This window comes from Kogia breviceps, chromosome 1 (genome assembly GCF_026419965.1).
Source record: "Kogia breviceps isolate mKogBre1 chromosome 1, mKogBre1 haplotype 1, whole genome shotgun sequence".
Taxonomy (NCBI): domain Eukaryota; kingdom Metazoa; phylum Chordata; class Mammalia; order Artiodactyla; family Physeteridae; genus Kogia; species Kogia breviceps.
Window position 1 is genome coordinate 45,854,982 of NC_081310.1, and position 21,326 is coordinate 45,876,307.

A 21,326-nucleotide genomic window follows, 5' to 3' on the forward strand; every position below is an offset into this window, starting at 1 on the left:
TAAGTCCATTATATTGATAAGAAAACAAAGGCTCAGAAAATTTAAATCACTGGCCCCAGATAACACAGCAGGAAAGTGGCTGTTGGGTTAGAATTTCAGCTCAAGACTCTTTCACCCCAGAATCCATAACTTTCTTTATCCTTTTAATTACAGAACTTTTCCAAACGTATATTAAAGTAGAAAGAATCATGTTATGAACCCCTCTGTACGCACTGCTCAGCTTTAGCCAACAATGATAAATCCATAGCCAACTTAGTTGTCAGAGGTCATGATCTTAACCACTTACTGTATGAAGAAATAAGTGAAACAGAAATTTTACTCCTTATGAGCAGAAGAGCAGGACTCTACACACGGGAGTGGTTAGGAAAGCCTCCAGAAGGTCCGCTGTGGCTAAACTCCCCGCCTTTTCCTCCTCCTTCTCACTAGCTGATCATCCAGGCTTTATGTGAAGCCCCAGGGGATGGACTGCCCTGTCTGTGCTCTGTTCCTGACCCTGTGCTCAGGATTCATGAGGCCTGACCCAAAGGAAAATTGCATGAGAACTCATTTCGGTGGGTGTACGTGCTAAGGTTGGTAAGAAAGAACTTTCCACTAAACCTCATAACAGTCACAGGGTTCAGAGTCCAGAGGAACAAGTTCAGAAAGGGAGACCTCTGAAGTAGCCAAGCACTAAGACCAGATATCTCTTTGGGCTTCTGGAGCTGGCGGCTGATGGTCAGCCTGGATGCACCATAAGCATTTTGTGTTAAGAGATGGGTACAGAATAATACAGCAGGAAACAACTGACTTCGGAAGTCAGAGAACTTGGGGTATAAAAGGGGTGCTGGGGGCTTCCCTGGTGGCGCAGTGGTTGGGAGTCCGCCTGCCGATGCAGGGGACGCGGGTCCGTGCCCCGGTCCGGGAAGATCCCACATGCCGCGGAGCAACTAGGCCTGAGAGCCATGGCCGCTGAGCCTGCGCATCCGGAGCCTGTGCTCCGCAACGGGAGAAGCCACAACAGTGAGAGGCCCGCGTACCGCAAAAAAAAAAAAAAAAAAAAAAAAAAAAAAAAAAAAACCAGGGGTGCTGGGAAGGCTTATTCCCCAAAGATCCTGAGGTGATTTTGAGCAGCTCTTTCTAAGCTCCCGTGATTGGAGAGCCAGTCCACAGATGTCTCCCCTGCTTTCTTTCCTCCCCTACCTTCTCCAAGTGGTTGAGAGGAAGAATCAGGGATATGGGTTAGACAGACCTGACTTGGGTTCAGACTCTGCCTCTCCCACTTCCATGACCTCAGGCTAATAACAAGCTTGTCTAAATCTCAGCTTCCTGATCTTAAAAGAGGCAGCTTCTATAGTTTATGTTTGTAGGGTGTGTAAAGTGATGCTTAGAACACATTAATTCTCTGGGAATCAGGGTTGGAAAATTCTTCCTCACTGTCATGTGACACTCCAGCATTCATTAATGAAGAAGATGCAGAGATCCCTAGTGAAATATGCCCATAACTAATATTATCCTTTTTTTTTTTTTTTTTTTTTTTTTTTTTTGTGGTAGGCGGGCCTCTCACTGTTGTGGTCTCTCCCTTTGCGGAGCACAGGCTCCGGACGCGCAGGCTCAGCACCCATGGCTCACGGGCCCAGCCGCATCCGCGGCATGTGGGATCTTCCCGGACCGGGGCACGAACCCGTGTCTCCTGCATTGACAGGCGGATTCTCAACCACTGCGCCACCAGGGAAGCCCTATCCATATTTTTAAAAGGAGGAAATTGAAGTAACCAGGAGTCCTGGTTGGATTGTAAGTTCCAGTGACCCACATCTCACATGCATTTTGGAAGACAGCCAGGATTTTGGAGCCAATTCCCTCTCACTCCTGAGTTCCTTCCCACTTCCCAGGGCTATAACTTTGACTTCCCATTACGTCCACATTAACACCTTTGAAGGTACTGAGCTTTTCTCAAAGGTCTCCTGCTGTACCATGTCATCCCCAGGCCCTAATAGTACAGGAACAAGAAGCTGAACACTTTCCCTGTGCATAAGCACTGTATATATGTGTATATATACATAGATATATGTATACACACACAATATATGTATATATGTATATATACAGTGTATATATATATGTGTATGCATATATATTTGTGTATATGTGTGTATGTGCATTTATATATATATGCAAATTTATTTCTTATAACAATGTAGGTATCATTTGTCTCTCTTCTCCTCTCTATTAAGATTAGAAAACCGAGGGCCAAGGAGGTGAAGTAACTTACCAAAAGCCAATATTGGAATTGTGTCATCCAGCCCAGCTTGGCCCTTCAGGGATACCTCCCATGCTCAGGAACAATGAGGGAGTTGAGAGTGGAGTAGAAACACAAGGGCCAGACTACTGCATTCCATACCAAGGTGTCAGCAGGATGGTCAGATCTTCAACTCAGTTTGGGATTTGGTAGGCACAGAATTCTTCACCTAATTGCTGTCCATGAATCATCTTTTTTTTTTTTTTTTTTTTTTTTTTTTTTTTTTTTTTTGTGGTACGCGGGCCTCTCACTGTCGTGGCCTCTCCCGTTGCGGAGCACAGGCTCCAGACGCGCAGGCTCAGCGGCCATGGCTCACGGGCCCAGCTGCTCCGCGGCATGTGGGATCTTCCCGGACCGGGGCACGAACCCGTGTCCCCTGCATCGGCAGGCGGACTCTCAACCACTGCGCCACCAGGGAAGCCCCATGAATCATCTTTGTCAGGTTGTTTTGCTAAGCATATTCTGTCTTTAAGTACAGCAAAATCTTTCAGAGGTTCAGGTGGTCATTATAAGAAATTCCCTGATGAATAAGGGGCAATGATCCCAGGCCCTCATGTATAGGAGAGAATCCTCAGGCACTGAGGTAGCATGGCTCCTGAACAGGTTATGTCTGCTGGAGCTGTCATTCCTCCCGGGCATAAATTTCCAGAGCCTCACTACTGAAGGAGAGGCTGATAGAGCAGTTAACAGGGTAGGCTCTAGAGGCAGACTGCCTGGGTTCAAATCCCACTCCATCACTTCCTAACTCCGGGATCTTGAGCAAATTATTAGCCTCTCAGAATATCAATTTCATTTTCAGTGAATGGGAATAATAAAAGTGTTTGACTCACGGCTTGTTCTGAGAAATAAATGAGTTAGTACATATTACAAATAAAATGTAGAGTCATGCCTGGGAAATAGCAAATGCTTAACAAGTGATGGCTATTATGCCAAACACATCTCCAGACTATAAGATATCCCCACGGTTAGTGATTCCCCCAACTCCGCACTCACTTGGTTCATTCTCTCCTTGGGCAATTTAATTAGTAGTAGATCTGGGCTGCAATATCACCTTTTTCCAGTAGGTGTTGCTCACTCCCTTATGGCAATGTTTTCCGTATCAAATTAAGCAACATATTAAGTTCAGTAACAAATTAAATTTAAATAAATAAAAGTTTCAAGGTCCAGGCATATTGGAAATATTTGGTTAAACAAAGTTGAAACGATTTCTTTATTGCAGAACTTTTCGGATCTTCTAACATGCTACATGTATTGTAAACCTACAATTGTGTATGAGGGGATGGGTGTAAGAGGGGAAAGTACTCCGTTTCCCAACTTTTCCAAGCACAAACACTTTTATTCTACATGACACCCATTAACTACTTAAGGGACATTACAGTTCTACCAAACCAAGTTGGGTAACATTTCATTTGGATTGCCTTAAAATGGTGTTTCTCAAAGTGTGGTCTCTATATCACCTGCTTGTTAAAATACAGTTTTCTGAATTTCACACAAGACCTACAGAATTAGACTCTGAAGTCAGGGCTGAAGATGTTGCATTTTAACAAGTTCCCCAGGTGCACATTAAATTTCGAGAACCGTGGCCTTAAAGAAAACACTTCCTTAATTTTGGAATTCTATACATTTGAAATCCTGAATACTAAATTTCCTTAATAGGAAGAATACTTGTTAACTTCCCAGAAGCCCCTATCTTAATGAAAAGTGTATACTGTGGTATAAATAGTGAGGTTTGTTTGTTGGTTTAATTGCATAAACAGTAAAAGTTTTCCCTGTGCTAGGTATTGTGCCAAGGAGCTGGGGATACAATGAAAAAGATGACTCAGATCCTGCCTTCAAGGTGTTTACAGTCTATAATTAAGAAGGGAACTGGGGACACTTAGCCTCTTGCCTGGAATCATTGTAGGGCCTTGGCTGCAGTCACCTTAGTAGTCGAGTTCACATAGGATACGTGGCGGGGGGGGGGGGGGGCGCTCCTTCTAGGAATTAAAGTAGGGAGAGGAAGAATTAATTTCTCTCTTAACATGGCTCAGTCACAAATGAAGATTTTTTTGGTTTGTTTTTGATATCCTGGGGGAAAAAATGCAGTAGGAAACAGGACAAAGAAGGCAAATGAAGCAAAGGATGAGAGTGGGAAGTAAGGGAAGAGGAAACCTAATAGCAAGCGAGATGGATTAGGGGGAGGCGGGGGGGAAAAAAAAAAACAAACAAAAAAACCCCCTGCTGACTCTGTTCGGTTTAAGGTGAGAAATAACAGGATTAGAATGTCAAATTGCTGAGTCCTGCAGACCTGAACCATAAACCTTCTCCGAGCTGTTCAGCGTTTTTCCTCTGCAGTCACTAATTAAATATTCCCTTGAAATAAAATAAAATTAAATGGCTTTTTTTTTTTGAGTCAAATAGAAGGCATATTATGAGGCTATAATGGGGCCAGGTATCTGGCTGACTTACACAGGCGTGAACGTGGGAAGGATCTACTGGAGGGACATCAGGACAAAAGAGGGCTTATCTCTGTCTTAAACTTTTCATAATCACTCCTTATTTCATGTGCAACATTTACAGCAATTTATTTTCACATGTAGTCTCTTTGTCCTAACTAGCAGCAACTGAAAATATGTGGAATTCCCTGTTCAGTGTTATTTATGCAGAGCTATAAGCCAGAGGATCCTAAAGGACATTATAAGTAATATTTAAAGTCTAAAAATCATCCACGTGTCCAACGGGAAAATTGAGCAGGCAAAGCTCAGGAGTTGCCCCAAATCAGGGTGGCTCAACAATTCAGTGTCCTTTGCACTATTCTCCTCTCTTATCCGGATAATATCTTTATAATAAACTGTTCACATTTTTGCACATAAAGCTTGCTATATTGGTAGATGCCTCAGTCTCTTCTCACTCATTTCATGACAACACAGTGTCTGTGTCCCAAGCTCAGTCATTGATATATTTATGATCAAATATCCAGCACCTGAGGCCACAGTGAGTCCATTTTCCATTTCACTTTGCTCTCCTATGAGGAGCAGGTCTGCCACTAAATAAGAATTTAAATAACTAAAGCCCTAACAGAGCTGTCACTGGCCCTGTATTCTTCTGTTGTTTGCCTGAGCAAAATCTATCATGACTCTATATGCATATGGCATGTGTCAACTGTTTTAAAATTAGCCAATTTTCCTAAGCATAAAAATGGATTTTTGTCATATCACATGAACCATATATCACAGAAACAACCCAGTTTTTGTTGTGGCTTTTCTTTTCTTTCCAAAATGCATTAAGTCTTTTTAAGTTATTGCTAAATCCATTTCACTCACTGCATTTCTGAGGTACATTTAAAGAAACCAAGCAGAGGAAAAAAAAAAAATCTCATACAGTGTTGTCACCTGGAGAGAAATCTAGTTCATTATCAAGCCAACCACTCCTAAGAGGCTGGGTTGCTACACCTGCTTTAAGTAATAAATACCTCATATGTATGCTGCCCTGCACTGAAAATTTGGGATAGTGCAAAAATAATTAAAATTTAAAAAAATAAGATGATAAAGAGAAAGAACTGTCACTTATTGAGCACTCTATGTACCAGACATTATAGGAAGTGCTAATTCTGCATTACTTCATTTCGTACTCAAAACTATCCCATGATATGAGTACAGAATATACCCATTTTACAGATGTGGAAACTGAGGCTTACATAGTAACTTGTCACGGTCACATAGCTAGTACATGGCAGAGCTTGCCAATGACTTGAACCCAAGTTAGTAGTCCCTGAGCCTATTCTCCCCATGACTAGGTCATCTCATCTGTAACTGAAAGCACATTAAATTTCTACAGACATGGTATTGAGATATCAGTGGGCATCTAGGCCAATTCTTGCACTGCAGGTTTCTTAACAAAGGTTATAGGGGTGTTGTCATGGGCTCAGTTGCCCTGGGTTTCTCTCAGTCAAATAAATCCCCATTTAGCTTTGGAGGAGGAAGAGAAGGAGATGAGGTGTCTTATGTTCTCCCACCACCGGCACAAGGCAGTGTTTTTAAGGACTGTGAATTAGAGTAAGCCTTTGGGAAATTCTGTTTGAGCCCCTGCATAATGCCTCCAAACCTTGCTAAGATCAGGAGTGATGCAGGAAATGTACTGAATAGGCAGCTGTCGGTGCGGTCCCTTTTGAGGGGCCTACAGTTCCTCTCAAAAGGGAAAAACACCAGTCTCCTGCTTGGGTTAAAATCTGTGAATTTCTCTTTCGAAATGCTCAAGTGTTAATTGAGAGGGCAGCACATTAAATCATTATTAGTCATTAATACTTCAGCACAAATTAGTTGATCAGGTTACTGAGAGGTGTCAAGGGCCCTAAGAAAAGATATTTTGATGGAGGTGGGTAAGTGTTTTTAAAAAGGTTCCAGCCACTCCTCAGCATCCTCCAGGCAAGAACCTCGCCTGCGCCTCAAGGCCGGGGGCTTTATAACTCAGCCTTCTGCCTCTAGGGGTCTCCAGTGCCTCGAGGCTTCAGGAGGATGCTGACCTTGCTCTGTTATCCTGCAGGGCTCAAATCCCAAAGGGCCAAGGTTGCGGAAAGCGGAAGAGGCGCGCGCGTGCGGGGAGTCCCCCCCGAGGACCCCATCACCCGCCGAAGCACTGCTCATGCACCTCCCTTGCTCCTGCCTGCCGGCGTATTTATTATATGCTAAATGGCTGAACACCAAGTGAGGGGGAGGCAGAAATTAACTGCCCCCGCCCTCCTTAATGAGTGCTTAAGCATTCTTATACCTCAAGGGGATTCCAAGGACTTCCCTCAGCAGACCCACCACACACACTTCCTGGAAGCCCCATCTCCAGGCTACCAGACTCCACCAGAGCGCCAATGGCCCCTGGCTCAGCCCGGGCTCAGGATGCTATACAAGGCCCCCGGAGTAAGGGACAGAGCGGGGGTCCCCCTTGCCCTGATGGCCAGACGCTTCCTTCGGCTGGGGCCGCGGGAGGGAAAGGACAGGACGGTGAGGGAGGACCACAGCCTGGCTCCTGGGAGACCTGAGTGCCCTATGAAAGCAGAGTCATTGAAGGCCAGAGGGTCCAGAGAGAGTTTTTCTGAAAATCTCACAGCTAAGGAGTATTGGGAAAAGTAAGAAACTTTGAGAGAAGCCCTGTTCCTCCCCATACATGCTTGAATAGGTTGCAGGGGTTGGTGGCAAGGCCCTGGCTCTCTAACCCATCCTATGACTTGGGTTTAAAACCCAGCTCCACTAGTCACTCTAGCTGTGAGATCTTGGGTAATTGACTTAACCTCTCTGTACTTAATGTTTTTCATCTTCAAAATCGGAATAATGGTATATCTATCTCATAGGCAGTGGTTAGAACTGACTTAAAGATCACACAGCTGGTACATTCAGTGCCTAGCACTGTACCTGACACACAGCAGGCATCTGTTCATAGGCATTGAATTTCAAGCATCTTCAATCACTGAGAACGTGGAGAACAAGAGGGATTTGTCCTAGGCTCCCTGAACTTCACAGGTGTGTCGGCATTGATGAGAGTCTTATATTTTAAATCAATTTTAGTATGTCACCTGTTATTTTAAATGAATCACAAGTCTTGCTTTTTAAAGGAATTCTGTAGTATGGTGGTTTTCAATGTGTTTTTGAACAGCCTTTAGGTTCCAAGGAGGTGTCTCAGGGACCACTTACAGGGGGAGGAAAGAGAAGCGACAGGTAAGGGACCTCCAGGCCCCCAGTCCTGCTTCAGTCAGGGAGGTCTGCTTTTATCTGCTTCATATATTGGGATTCTAGGTAAGTATTTATTTGATTAGAGTCTTCTACTGCTTTTTTAAAAGGTTAGAACCACTGCTAATATACCCTTGTGTAATTCAGGGAAACCTTTATCCAAGCCTAAGGACACTCAACTCTTATTTGTTTTGCAAGCCTGCTCTTTTGAAAATGGAGTACACCTGTATTGAGAAAGAGGCACTGAATATTGAGAAATATTCAGCCCACACATCTTAAGTACCCAATATGTGTAAAGCATTGCAATTGAAACTTTGCAGCTTTTTTTTTTTTTTTTCGGTACGCGGGCCTCTCACTGTTGTGGCCGCTCCCGTTGCTGAGCACAGGCTCCGGATGCACAGGCCCAGTGGCCATGGCTCACAGGCCCAGCCGCTCCACGGCATGTGGGAACCTCACGGACCAGGGCATGAACCCGCGTCCTCTGCATTGGCAGGTGGACTCTCAACCACTGCGCCACCGGGGAAGCCCTGCAGCTTTTTTTAATGAGCACCAAACTTTTGAGCCTGCTCCAGAAATACCCTGAGGGTAAGCATGCGTCCATCCCTTTCCTTACCAATGTAGCCTAGACCTGGAGCAGTTAACCTTACCTTGACCACAAAGGTGCCCTTTGCCCTGGACATAACCTAAGACAATGATCACATTGAAAGCCCTGTGTCAAAGAGCATGGGCTTTGGGATCTGACAGACCTGAGTTCAAATTTGAGCTCTGCCACTTCCAAGCTGTGTGACCTCGGGTTATTTAATGTCTCCGAACTTTAATTTCTTCATCTATAAACAGAAGATAACAACCCTTCTCAGAGGGTTGTTAGGTGATTAAATGAGCAATGCCTGTTAAAGCACTTAGCATGGTGCCTGGCATATGGTAACCATTGCCAGGTAGTTCTGGATGCACTGGCATCCAACAGCAAATACCCAAGCTAGTACCTGACTCTCACTGACCACAGCTAAATGCCATCACTGCTCTCCATGGAAGTCAATGTCTTATGAGCTTTAATACCTGGGGACCCCAAAACAGCAGCTGCCTTTTTCTGAATGCCCATTGTGTGGCGGGTACTTGGCTGATATTTTTCAATCATTGCCTTTAATTGTCATGATGTTTGTGCTTCATGATGTACGGGGATATCTTCTCCATTTTACTAGATGGGGATACTGAAGCTCACAGAGGTTGTGTAATATATCCAGGGTCACACAGCCGGTGAGTGACCAAGACTAGACTGAAGCCCAAGTTTGTCTGACCCAGGAATCAGGGTCCTTTTCTACCACCCTTGCTGACATTCAGAACTTTCCTGTGTGGAAGGCAGAGGGCATGGCGCAGGGACAAGAGCCCAGGGTTGAATGTCAGCTGCTCTGGGCTTTGTCTTCCTCAATTTCTGTCTGTAAACAGGAATGATACTTACTTCATAATGTTGTAATAAAACTTAAAAATGAGATAATATAAGTAAAAACAAGCCTAGTGCAATTTTTATCATAAAGTAGGCTTAGGATATATATTAAATAGGTATGAACTTGCCCCACCCATGTTTTATCTGCTCTCCAAATCAATTCTTTTTTTAACCTTACCAGAAATATTCATAGAGAAGATACATATGTATGTATGTTTATATATGTGGAGTGTTGCATGTGAATATATATGTATGTATGTGTGTATATGTGTATGTGTATATACATATATAAGAAAAATTACAGCGCAAACTACCATCCAGCTCGACTGTCAGCATCTCAGAAGCACCCCTAGACTGTATGCCCCTCCCTGATGAAATTCCCATTTTTCCCTCCAGTCCAATTCACTTCTCATCTTGTTAAAAAATTATTTTCTTTTCCCCTTTCGCTCATGCCTCTGGGTTGTCTCCAGCCTCTTTGATGTGCCTGTGCCTGTCGCTTCACTAAGGTTCTGAGTGACATGTCATTCATGGGAGAGAAGTGAAATAAAGTGGTTCAGCAGAGCAGGGACACACATGCATACACGTGTGTATGTGTGTCCACACCTCCTACTTCTGTGGAGAGCAGCAAACCAGACATCTCGTGAGATATCTTAACCCCAAAGAACAGAAGGGACAAGTGGACTGATGGGAGAGAGGTTTGCTAACATGTGGGCAATTGGCTGCTCCCTAAGACATCCTCCCCACCCCACCCCCGGGCAACTGAGTCTTGTACCTTCTGCAGTGGGGGATGATCCTCATGGCAGCTAGAACTCTGGTTACATTGAGTCCACAATTTCTCTTCTTTAGATCCCCAGATTCTACCCCACCCTGGGATTTCTACCTTCCTCAACTGAAAAATCAGTTTCCAACTTAAATGTTCCCTTCTCAAAGAGACCTTCCCTGACCACCACTGCAATCACTCTCGATTTTGATACTTTTCTTCATATCAGTACCTGAAATTATCTCATTTCTTTGTCTACATGTTCCTCTTTATGGATGTCATACTAATAAGCAATGTGAACTCAGGATCTAAACTGGGTTAGAATGTCAGCCACTCCACTTACTAGCTTGAACAAATTGTTTAACCTTACTGGGCCTCCAATTCATCATCTGTCAAATGGGAATATAGGATTTATTAAAACAGGAATTATAGAATCATTATGTGAAGGAAATGAGTTAATGTATATAAAGCCTTCAGTATAATGCCAGACACATAAGTACTACTCAAGTGTACTTAAAGTACTACTATTATCAGCTATGTCAATAATAATCATTATTATAATTATCCTCCTATCTACTCTAGAATGTAAGCAGCCTGATGGCAGGGCTTTTATCTTCTGTTCACTGTAGAATATCCAATGCCTAAGAAAAGTACCTGGCACATACTCATAATATACTGAATAAATAGTTCCTGACAAATATGTCTGAGAACCCCAATCCCAACCCTGCCTCTGAGTGCAGGACAGGGCCATATAAACAAATCACTACAATGTGGTGGCTATAGTACAAAAACAGAGTCTGAGTGAGTTGTGCAGGGGTGTAAAGGAAGAGACAATTAATTCCTTCCCAGAGTCTCAGGGAGACTTCACAGAGGAGATCACCCTTACAGTCTTAAAGCTCGATAACCCTCAGGAAACAGAGAACAGGGCAAGGGAAGGTTCTCCAGAAAAGCAACATAGCACATCTAACAGCCTTGGAATACTGAGGGAACTGCCTGTAGTTTAGGTAGCTGGGGTGAGCAGGGGGAAATGGAGAGATGCAAGGAGAAGCTGCTGGACCAGCTCGTGAAGGGTCTCCTGCTTGTGATACTAAGAAACTTGGGTTTTATTCTGACAGTAGTGAGGAGTCATTGCAGAACCACAGTAAAGGAAGGAGCATAATCAAATTTACCGGTTTGAAAGATCACCCCAGCTGCAACGAGGAGGCTGGGTTGGCTAGCCCTCAAAAGAAGAGACAAGGAGACCAAGTACTGGGAAAGTCCAAGTGAGAGGGGTGAGAGCTGATGAGGGAGGGGAGGGAGGAGGAGGGGGGAGGATGGCTTTGAGAAATCTTCAGGAGGTAGAGCTTGTCATTGGGGATTGATTGGATGTGAGGGGCTGTGTGAGAGATAAAGCAGAGCCCAGGACAACTGTATTTTTTAATTTTGTCGCTGGGCGATTGGTTGTCCCATTAACCAAACAGGGAATTTGGAGAGGGGAATCATTTTATGTGTGAAATGGGTACATAATGAGTTCACCTTTGGACATTTTAATCTTGGCAATCATCAAAGTGAAGGATGTTTTGTAGGAAAGGACGTTGACATTTGTTGAGCATCTATCATGTGCCTGGAACTGTGTTTGGCTACTTATGTATTTTATCTCATTTAATATTTAGAACAGCGGATCAAGAGATGGGGCATTATCATTTTTTTTATAGATGACAAAACTGAGGCTCAATGAGTAACGGTCCGTACTTTACATAGTGAACACCAAAGAACAGTTAAGTAGACCAGTTTGATTAAGCAATATTGAATGAAGTGAATACAAAGAGACAGATCAGAAAATAAAGTAATAAAGGTAGTTTGGGAGCAGATCATGGAAAAATTTGAATGGAGGTATTAACCACCCCACAGGGGTGTTGTGAAAATAAGGTGAGAGAAAGCTTGTAAAGAATTTTGTAAACTATAGAATGCTGATCAAATATGAGGAGTTCCAGTTGTGGCCAAACCTTATTGCAACAAATGGTAATAATAAGATCATAGTGATAAGTGAATTATAGAGTTCAAATCTATACTTATTAAATAAAATTCAATCATGATGTCTTCTCCCCGTTCTTCTTACTGATAGGTCCACAAAAGAATCTCTAACATATAGCAGTGACTTTTCTTTCTCCCCATCACACCATCAACATGACTGGTTTGAAGGAGAACTCTCCCAAGAAAAGATGATAATATGGTAGACATGAGAAGGAAGAGGAGATTTGAAAGTCAAACGGACCCAGCTAATCCCAACTGCTGTGTCCTCAGACTTTGGAGTGAGACCCTAAAGATAATTAACTTGGTTATTTCTACTGTCAGGCAGAAACACAAAAATATTAGGATAAAATCCCCAGGCCTCCTACCTGATGATTGTTTGCATGTGAACTGGGAGCAGCAATGCTCCACAAATGCTTAGGGTGGGCTGAGTCACTGTTGATAAGGTCTCCATCAGATAAGCCAACTTAAGTTATCTGTGCCCTCCTTGGCTTTCGATTTCAGAAATACATGACCAGACACTCTCTGGGCTACTCACAATCCCTCCCTCCATGTTCTCTCTTTTTATGTTTCTGGCTCCTCTTGTTTCAAGCCTCTGTCCTTTCTCCACATTTGCTGTCACTACTCTGCAGGATTAGACCAGCACTGCCCAAAAGAAATAGAATGAGAGCCACATATATAATTTTAACTTTTCTAATAGCCACATTAGAAAGTAAAAGGAAATGGATGAAACTAATCTTAATATATTTTATTTAACCCAATATATCCAGATTATCATTTTAACGTGTAATCAATATTAAAAGAAACAGTGCTGAGATATTTGACATTCTTTTCCTTTAAGCCAAGTCTTCAGAATTCAGTGTGTATTTTTACACTGACAACATGCAATCCAAGTGCTCCAAGAGCTACATGTAGCCAGTGGCCACCATATGAATAGTAAAGTGTGGGGCAGCGCTCAGTCCCATGAGGTATCAGATTGCCCACCCTTCGCTCAATCCAGCATTCCAGATATATTTGCATTTCATGCGAGCTTCAGTAAAAGGAATGATGGAACTGGCTGTTGAGGATTCCACGCTATAACGATGTTCCTCAACTTTACTTCCATCTGCATGGCAGAGTGACAGTTTCCAGAGAGATCAGATGAGACCCATTGGTCAGATGAAACCCATCCACCGCTGCCCGCAGTCTGAAGTATAACTGAGCTGCCTCTCTCTTCACTCCCAAATGGAAGAGGCTTTAGCCTACAATCACTAGCCACAGGCCCATGGGCCTGGACCTCTACCTTAGCCCCCAAACGTGGCAGCAGATACTTGTGAATAATAAAGAAAAAATGCTTCAGTCCCACCGACCAGCTGAAGGGTCATTTAACACAGGAAACAAAGGTGATGACAACAAGGCCTGGGGAGAATTTTCAAGAGAAAATCCATATCCCTCAGGACTTGTCCCCAGAATGAACTCCTGGGGCGAAGCAATCAAACAGACCATGTTCTTGGGGATTTTCCTCTTGACCTGAGAGCAATGATGGCATCACTTTAGGCAAGTCATTCCACTCTCAGTGCCCCACCGGAATTTTGTCGATGTTGGAAGGGGCCACCGAAGCAACCAATGACAGGTAGAGTGAATAGATGTCTCAAACCAAATGAAGACCAAGGAATAGGGTTTCACCAGTCCTCTCACTGGACCTATGCTTTCCCTTGACCTTTCCTCTGGGAAACAAGGCTCACTGTTGGAGCAAATGTGTGTGGCTGACCAGTCAAAGCCCTCTCCTGGTGCCATGCAGCCCTTGGTCCTCCCTTGGTACTGCCCAGGCTGGCAGACTACCTCCCCGCTCCGCTGTTCAGCTGAGCAATCAGAGTACCTCGTGGTACAGCTGCGGGCAATACCGCGCCCGCCCCTTCTGCTTTTGTGGTCTCCTCCTTTGTGACTGCTACAGCATATGTTTTATTAAAAAGGAAAAGGAGGGGAGATGAGAGGTTTTGTACATGGGCACGCCAAGAATCTTAAGACTGAAAAATCTTCTCCTCAATGCTAAATGCCTGAGGGCTTTGGCATTTTGCTGGCTCCAAGTAAACCCCAATAGGGATATTTGGGTGGGGAAACAGGAAATGAAGGGAAATCAAGGCTCTCTCTTAGGAGATTCTGAGTCTAAAGAAAAAAATATGAGAAGATTTTCTCGTGTTCTCTTGAAATTTGCCTACTTTCCCCCAATATCTTTCTCCAAAATTTTTGATATGTTGTTAAGCTCCCTGACCTTGAGCACTATTTTTCCCATAATATATGGATTAGGCTTGAGCGTGGGTAGAAGGCTTAGGTAATTTTCGGAGCCTAATGAGATGTCCAACATTTCAAAGCCCTCTGCCTGATCTGAAGGCAGCTTCCTCTAGGCCAATACATGCTTCAAGTAATTAACCCAGGTGTACGCTGTTTCCAGGATCCAAGTGGAGAAGTGGTTTAGGGCAAACCCCAAGGAAACATGCATGCCTTGAAGTTTCCAGCCTTCTCAGCTGTGCTGCAGTTAGCCTGTCAGCTGGAATCTTTTTCCCATTTCTCCCTCTCCAAACAAATCCCACCCTATCCCCCATGGCACAACTCAAATTCTCTTTCCTTGGAATACTGATAGCTCTCATTATCTGTACAAATCAACTGTAGATTAATTAGGTCAGCCTCAAGAGTCTCTTGTATTGAACTGCTGTTTAGAATGTATGCTGTCATTTACCTTTTTCCCAGACGTAAGCCTATTTTGCTAACTAGAATGTAAGATCATTGAGGGCAAAGACAAAGTCTTATAAGACTTTTATCCCTCACAGCCCTTAGGTCAGAGCCAGAGGCAAACCCTATGTCACTGCAACCTTCCATTCCTGTCAAGTACAGAACAGCTGAATCAAATCACAGTTACTAAGATTAACCCATTCCTTAGGAGGAGTCAGGAGAGTCTGGGGTTGGTTTGGGAATGATGAGACCCACACCCTACTCCATAGGTTCCCTTAATTGCTGTGTGACCCAGAGTAAAACAGTTCATGTTTCCAAGGTCCTCTGCCCTCCTTTTTCCAAGAAGGAGGCTAAACTCATTCTAGTCTCCTTCTTCGGGTAATCAAAGATAAATGAGGCTATAAGGCTTGTGAGGATTAATGAGATGAGCTCCCTAAAATGCTCCTAGCCCTTTGGAAAAGTATGCAATTATAAAATGTATACAAGGTCTTATTATCTAAGAGAAAGAGTTGAATCACCAAAAATACACAGCACAGTGGGGAAAACAAAATACTAACTGGGAACTCTCAACACTAAGCATCCCTCCCACTCAGCAGAAAGTGCCCACGCATATGTCTCCAGTCCCTTCTGATTACCTCTTGTTTGTGAGCTGGGGAGGGATTTTGGAGCACCGTCTCAGAGGGGATGCTTTTTGTGCAACACTCCCCAGTGGCTAGCCTGTGTCTTGGGAATCAGAAGGAATTGATGACGCAGAGATGTTCTTTGCCCTCTGGCCTTGCTCAGTAAACAACCTGTTAGGGGGCCAGAAGGGAAAACCCAGAGGATGACCTTAAGGGCCTAAATGGGGAAGATGCTCCCCACCCATGAGTCTGGCCCAATGCTAGCAGAGCAGGAACCCTCCTCCCTCCCCAGCCCTTCCCTCCTTTTCTCCTTTCCTGTGGCCATACTGCAGCACACAGCACTCCATTCTGGGAGATAAAGCCAGCCCCATTTTTGGGTGAGGAGGGAGAAGCAAGAGTCAGGGATGCTTCTGTCTTCTCCACGGCTGCAGAATAGCCGTTAAACCCTTTGGTGCCAGTTGCCCTCCAACAGGGAAGACCATGGGCTGACATTTGCTTTTCCTTTCGCTCAAACATTTCACAGTATCCAGGCTCTGTACCCGCTCAAATCATATCGCTCCTCAAAGAAGCAAAGCATGCATCTTTCCCCAGAGTAGGCAGCAGCTATAAAGAAGGTATATATATGTATAGCAACAGCTATGATATTGATAAGATTTCAGGATCATTGTGTCAGCATTGCTTGGTCATGCCCCCAGTGCTGCAAAGCAACTTATTCTGGTTGGGAGGGAACTCCAGAGGGTCCTGCCTTAAACAAATAACATACACATAACTGTGTGTAGTCAAGAGGGAAAACACACAAACTCCAACATCACTTTGCTGTTGCCTGATGTCATCAGACTGCCCCCCAGGGGATTTTGTAAAATACTTTAGCTGCTTGGTTAATACTGGCATTGCCCTGTATTCTAGGAGGCATGGTCAGGAAGAGTGTCCCTTCAACATGCACATTTCTGGAGAAGGACAGAGGCAGAAATACTTGACTTACAATATACCTTTTATCCTCCAGATTGGTCTGTGCTGACAGATCATTGTCCCTGCTGGATAAGGCTCAGATTACCCAGCTAGAAGCCTGGCTTGTTATAATTGCTATCCTTTTAACAAAACATTTGCCCCTGCTCAGGACACCTGACTCCCAGAGCTAGGAAGAGCACACACACAGTTCTTTATGGAGGGGTCTGTTCAATCATGTTACAGTGCATTAGCTTGATTATTAGTTCATATTTGGCTTAGGTCTATATACTCTGGATAAATATGTACAATGCAGAGAGACTGCTTGGTGAAGAGAAAACTCCTCTGGGCTGGAAGAGCAGCTCCCAAGTTCATGTTTCTACTAGGAAGGAACACTCCAGGCATCTGGGGCCTGGGCAGAGAGCTGCACAAGCATGCTTCTTCTAGCGGCAGCCTGCTTCCTGCATACAGCTGTGAGCACAGGCACACGCATATATATACACACACACATACCATGGGCAGCATTAGACTGTGTACCCAGATGATCACAGAACCAGGAAGAGAGAGAGAGAGAGAGATCACCAGATAATTCGCAGTGTGCCCCTCCTTCCAGCACAGCAATGCTCTCCCCAGTGTCTCCAGCGCACTGCCAGGTTCAACTCAATCAGTGGGGTTTCTGCCACCACCCGGGGAGACTATTTGCAACCCACAGGGTTCACTCTTCAATCTGTTTTGTTTTTTTTTTTTTTTTCGTGGCTGCATGTGCATGGGAGAAAGAGACAGGCCTCTAGAGACATACCAGGGAGCTCTATGGACGTGTGAATATAGCTCTAGGAACATGTGAATACCTGTGAACATGTGTATCACGTATCACAACCTCCATCCCAAACATAGTGAACCGTGTACAGTTCAGCCCAGCATCTGCTGGGCATGCAGAAGTCCTTGTCATCTTCTGCAATTATGCAGTCCGATTGGATTTTCTGAAGCTAATGGGAGTTGCACTAACTTTGAGGACTTAAACCAGGCAAAAGCAATATAGATCAGGCAGAGTGCCCAAGCCGTGCGGCAGCCGTGCAACACCAGGAGGCAATAATAGGACGATCTCTAGCTAAACCCCAAAGGCCACTGCTCAGCTCCACAAGACAGAAACTAAGGGGGGGGATCATTCCCCTCTGCCTGCAACTGCCAGGCACCAGGGCAAGAGGGTTGTAGGAGGGCAAAACGATTCCCTTACCAAGAGACGCACCAGAAATGTAACGAAAGGGGGATGGAGAAAAACCACCAAAACCCTGCACTGTTACCTTGAATCCTTGCAAGAGCCCTCCTTGCTGTATCAGCTGCTCCCCAAACCTCCACCGACCGGGAGGAGACTCCTGAAAGATTCCAGGATTTTGTGCAACATCTCCAGTGGCAGCTTTCCAAAGTTTTTACTTCATGATTTCTCGTGGCTCCTTCTCATTTGGGGAAACGTGAATGCCTCCCCCTCAGCGTGTGAAAGGGAGCCGATGTCTCTTTTCAAATTCCTTGCTCCCCGCTTTGCTGCTGCTACCGCCGCCGCCGCCGCTGTCAGACCACTTGCCTGCTGCCTTCCAGTTGAGCAGCAAGGATGCCCGGCACCCACAGCATGTTTGAAGTGGGGCTTCGACGCTGGGCCGGGGCGCACGCGGGTGGAAAGGGAAGAAAACTGCCAAACCCGACCCGGGGAGTCCTCTGTCCCTCCACCGAAGAGAAAACCAAGATCGTGCCTTCCTTCCAACTCTAAAGAGACTCACTCACCCTGTCTCTCCCACGGAATCACTGCCTTGCACATGGGTAGAGACAGTTCCTCCTGCTTCACCGCTCCCTCGTATGCCTGCAGACCTGGCCAGGCGCTCGCCGCGCACGGCAGGTACACATCCCTGGGCAAGTGCTAACGGGATCCTCCGAGCTCAGCGAACGGGCTGCCCGAGCAGCCGCGGGCAGAGCAGCTTCCGAGGCGGGCGGATTCCATCCCAGGCTGCAGCCCGGCGTGTCCCTGCTCCGACTCCGAGCTCCGTACCTAGGCAGTTTCACCTGCAGACTCAGACACCAGCTGAGTGTCTTAAGATAACAATGCTCCCCTGCCTGCCTCTCTCTTTCTTTCTTATGCACGTAGGTAGGCAGCCAATGGGACGCAGCGCCACACTCCCCGCAAGCTCCCATTGGCTGGGCGGCTCGGCTGGGGGTGGGCTCGGGGCCTCACCGGCTGTCTCCTTTGGTTAGCTGGCTGGCGGGGCTACCAGCTCTGTTAACCCTCCCAGCTTTGCTGCAGGGACTTTCCTGGTGTGGATAAGGGAGGCTTGGATAAATTCACGACTGGGGAGTTGGAGAGTGGAAGAAGGCCGAGGAACAGGAAGAAACTTGGGAGCTAATTACATTTTCTTCTAATTTTCCTAAGATAATCATTTGTCCCAGACCATTTTGTTTGCTTGCTTAACTAGAACTAGCAGAGATAGGGACCCATTTGAGCCATTTTCCTTCTAATCTGAGGTTTTATTCTGTTGTTTGGTGCATTTTAGCCTCTTGGTCTTGGTCCTGAATTACTTAATTAGAAATGAGTCCCCAGGTGAGAATACTTATCTCACAACATATTCTCTCTCTCTCTCTCTCTCTCTCTCTCTCTCTCTCTCTCTCTCTCTCTCTCTCTCTCACACACACACACACACACACACACACACACACACACACACACACCAGAGATACAGGAAAGAGAGGCAAAAGATGGCAGGGACTCAGTGAGTACAGAGAGAAACAGATTTAGATACTCTGAACAGCTAAATCAAGAAACATTCTGTCCCCAAACCAGGATTGTAAAGACAAAGACAAAAAGAAGAACTTCAGGTTCAGGTTTCTGGGGAGAAATTTAGGGGAAACAAATTGTCCTGCTTCCAAAAGAGTGAATTGTTTTGCCTGTGCTGTTTTCCTTCTGCATGCCTCCTTTCACTTCAGTGTGTATCAGGAAGAGGGATTGTGAATCTCCACTTGGTTTTTAAAGGAAGACTAGAGAAATCAGAACAGGAACAGCCTTGTTTCTGTGAAGCAGGTGCTGTTGCTGAGCCTGTGAATTGAGAAGAGAGAGAAAGTGGAAGAAAGAGACAGAGATAGAGACAGGGAGAGATGGGGAGGTGGGGAGGAAAGAGTAAAGAAAGAAAATATTAACTTTGAATCAGAGTGTGAAATATATTCTTAATGTCCTAATGAGGATGCAAAACTGAATTATGTCCAGCTAACTAGCATACTACACTAAATTTTGGCAGAGCATGGGAGAGTAATAGTTGAAGAAAGAATCCAATTCAACAGAAGAGCTGGGGGTGGGAGCTGGCAAAGGAATGTGAGGGGTTCATACTAACTTGTATGATGGGGGAAATATGGAGAGGAAAATACAGAGTCAAAAAGGGAGAGAAGTGTTTCAATTTAGTTTATTTTAAAAATAGAGAGCAACATTAAAGATTATTTTTGTAAAGAACTAGGAAAAAGAAAAGTATGCAGAGGCTTAATGGATGCCGAAATAGTATATACATCAGGATTATCTAAAAAGCATCAGGGAGGCAGATGTTCTGACTAAATGGGGAAAATTAAAAATATTCCTCACATATACACCCTGAGCCCCACCCATCTCTTTCACCTCCATCCCCTCCTCTGTATCTTATATAGGTTTGACCTTACCTTTCCATGCTGTAGGTATCTGTTTGCCTAAGGTAACAAAACATGTCAGAGAATAGTCCTCAGGATAAAATATCTAAGTAAAATATAATAATATTTTACTAAGTAAAGTAATATCCAGTGAAAGTCTAAATCTGCTTCTGTCCAACTCCTGAGTTATTACTCCTGCGCTTCCTAGAGACAGAGGCCCCCTGAACTTGTTCCAGATGACAAGATGCCAAATGTTGAGACTCTCATAAAAATAGTAGAAAGGAGTGGGTAAATGAAAGGAGTAGTTGAATAAATGATTACAAATCTCGATGGAAAGAAAGATAAAATTTCCAAAACCTCTAAAGGAGAAGTAAAGGGGGTATGGAGTTGGGAAACAAGAAAACAACTTGTAAAAAGAAAAACTCGCCTCTGCTTTCTTCTCCTACGGAGTCCTAAGCCATGTAAAAAACACTTTATTGAGGTATAATAGACATCACAAAATTCCACAAGTGTACAGTTTGATAAATTTTTGCCTAAATATGCATCCATGTGACCACCACCCACAGCATTTCCAGGAAGCTCGTCCTGACATTCTCAGTCAAAGCTCCCCTCCTCATACAGATAACCACTATTCTGACTTCTAGCACCAAAGATTAATGTTACCTGGTCTTGAAATTCATAAATGTAGACTCTTATATGATACACTCTTCTGTGTCTGGTTTCATTCACTTATTATGTCTGAGAGATTCACTCACATAGTTGCATGTTTATTTTTTTTTTTTACTGCTGTGTAGTATTCCATCACATGACTAAATGCTATTTACCCATTCTCCTATTGATGCATATTTGGGTTGCTTCCATTTTTGTCTATTATGAGCAAACCTGCTATGAATGATCTTCATGCTTTTGGTGGATATATACAATCATTTATCCTGGATATATGCCAAAGAGCATAAATCATTTAGTTTGCTTTTGGCTACAACATGGGGAAAAAAATCTCATGAAAGTCTCATGAAAGAAGCCTATTTTCTTTCTGAAATAATTGAAGAGCAGATAATGGCAAAATATCACTACTGATCACCAACTAAATGCCTAAAACGTTAAATTCTTTATATGCATAATCTCATTTACTTCTCACAACTATTCTAAAAGGCATGTATTATTGTTTCTATTTTTCTAATAAGAATGTTGAATGCAAGACACTATTGGGATATGACCC

General features: G+C 44.2%; 1 protein-coding gene across 2 annotated transcripts in view; it reads right to left on the bottom strand.

The window, feature by feature from the left end:
* BRINP2 (BMP/retinoic acid inducible neural specific 2) overlaps positions 1 to 18,582 on the bottom strand; it is a 126,455-nt gene extending 107,873 nt beyond the window's left edge. The window contains exon 1 of one of the 2 annotated variants that reach the window (XM_059067762.2): positions 17,758 to 18,582. The gene's annotated coding sequence lies outside the window, so the exon portion shown is untranslated. The remainder of the gene's footprint in view (positions 1 to 17,757) is intronic. The other variant, XM_067031073.1, reaches the window with a different exon arrangement.
* Positions 18,583 to 21,326: the final 2,744 nt, after the last annotated feature.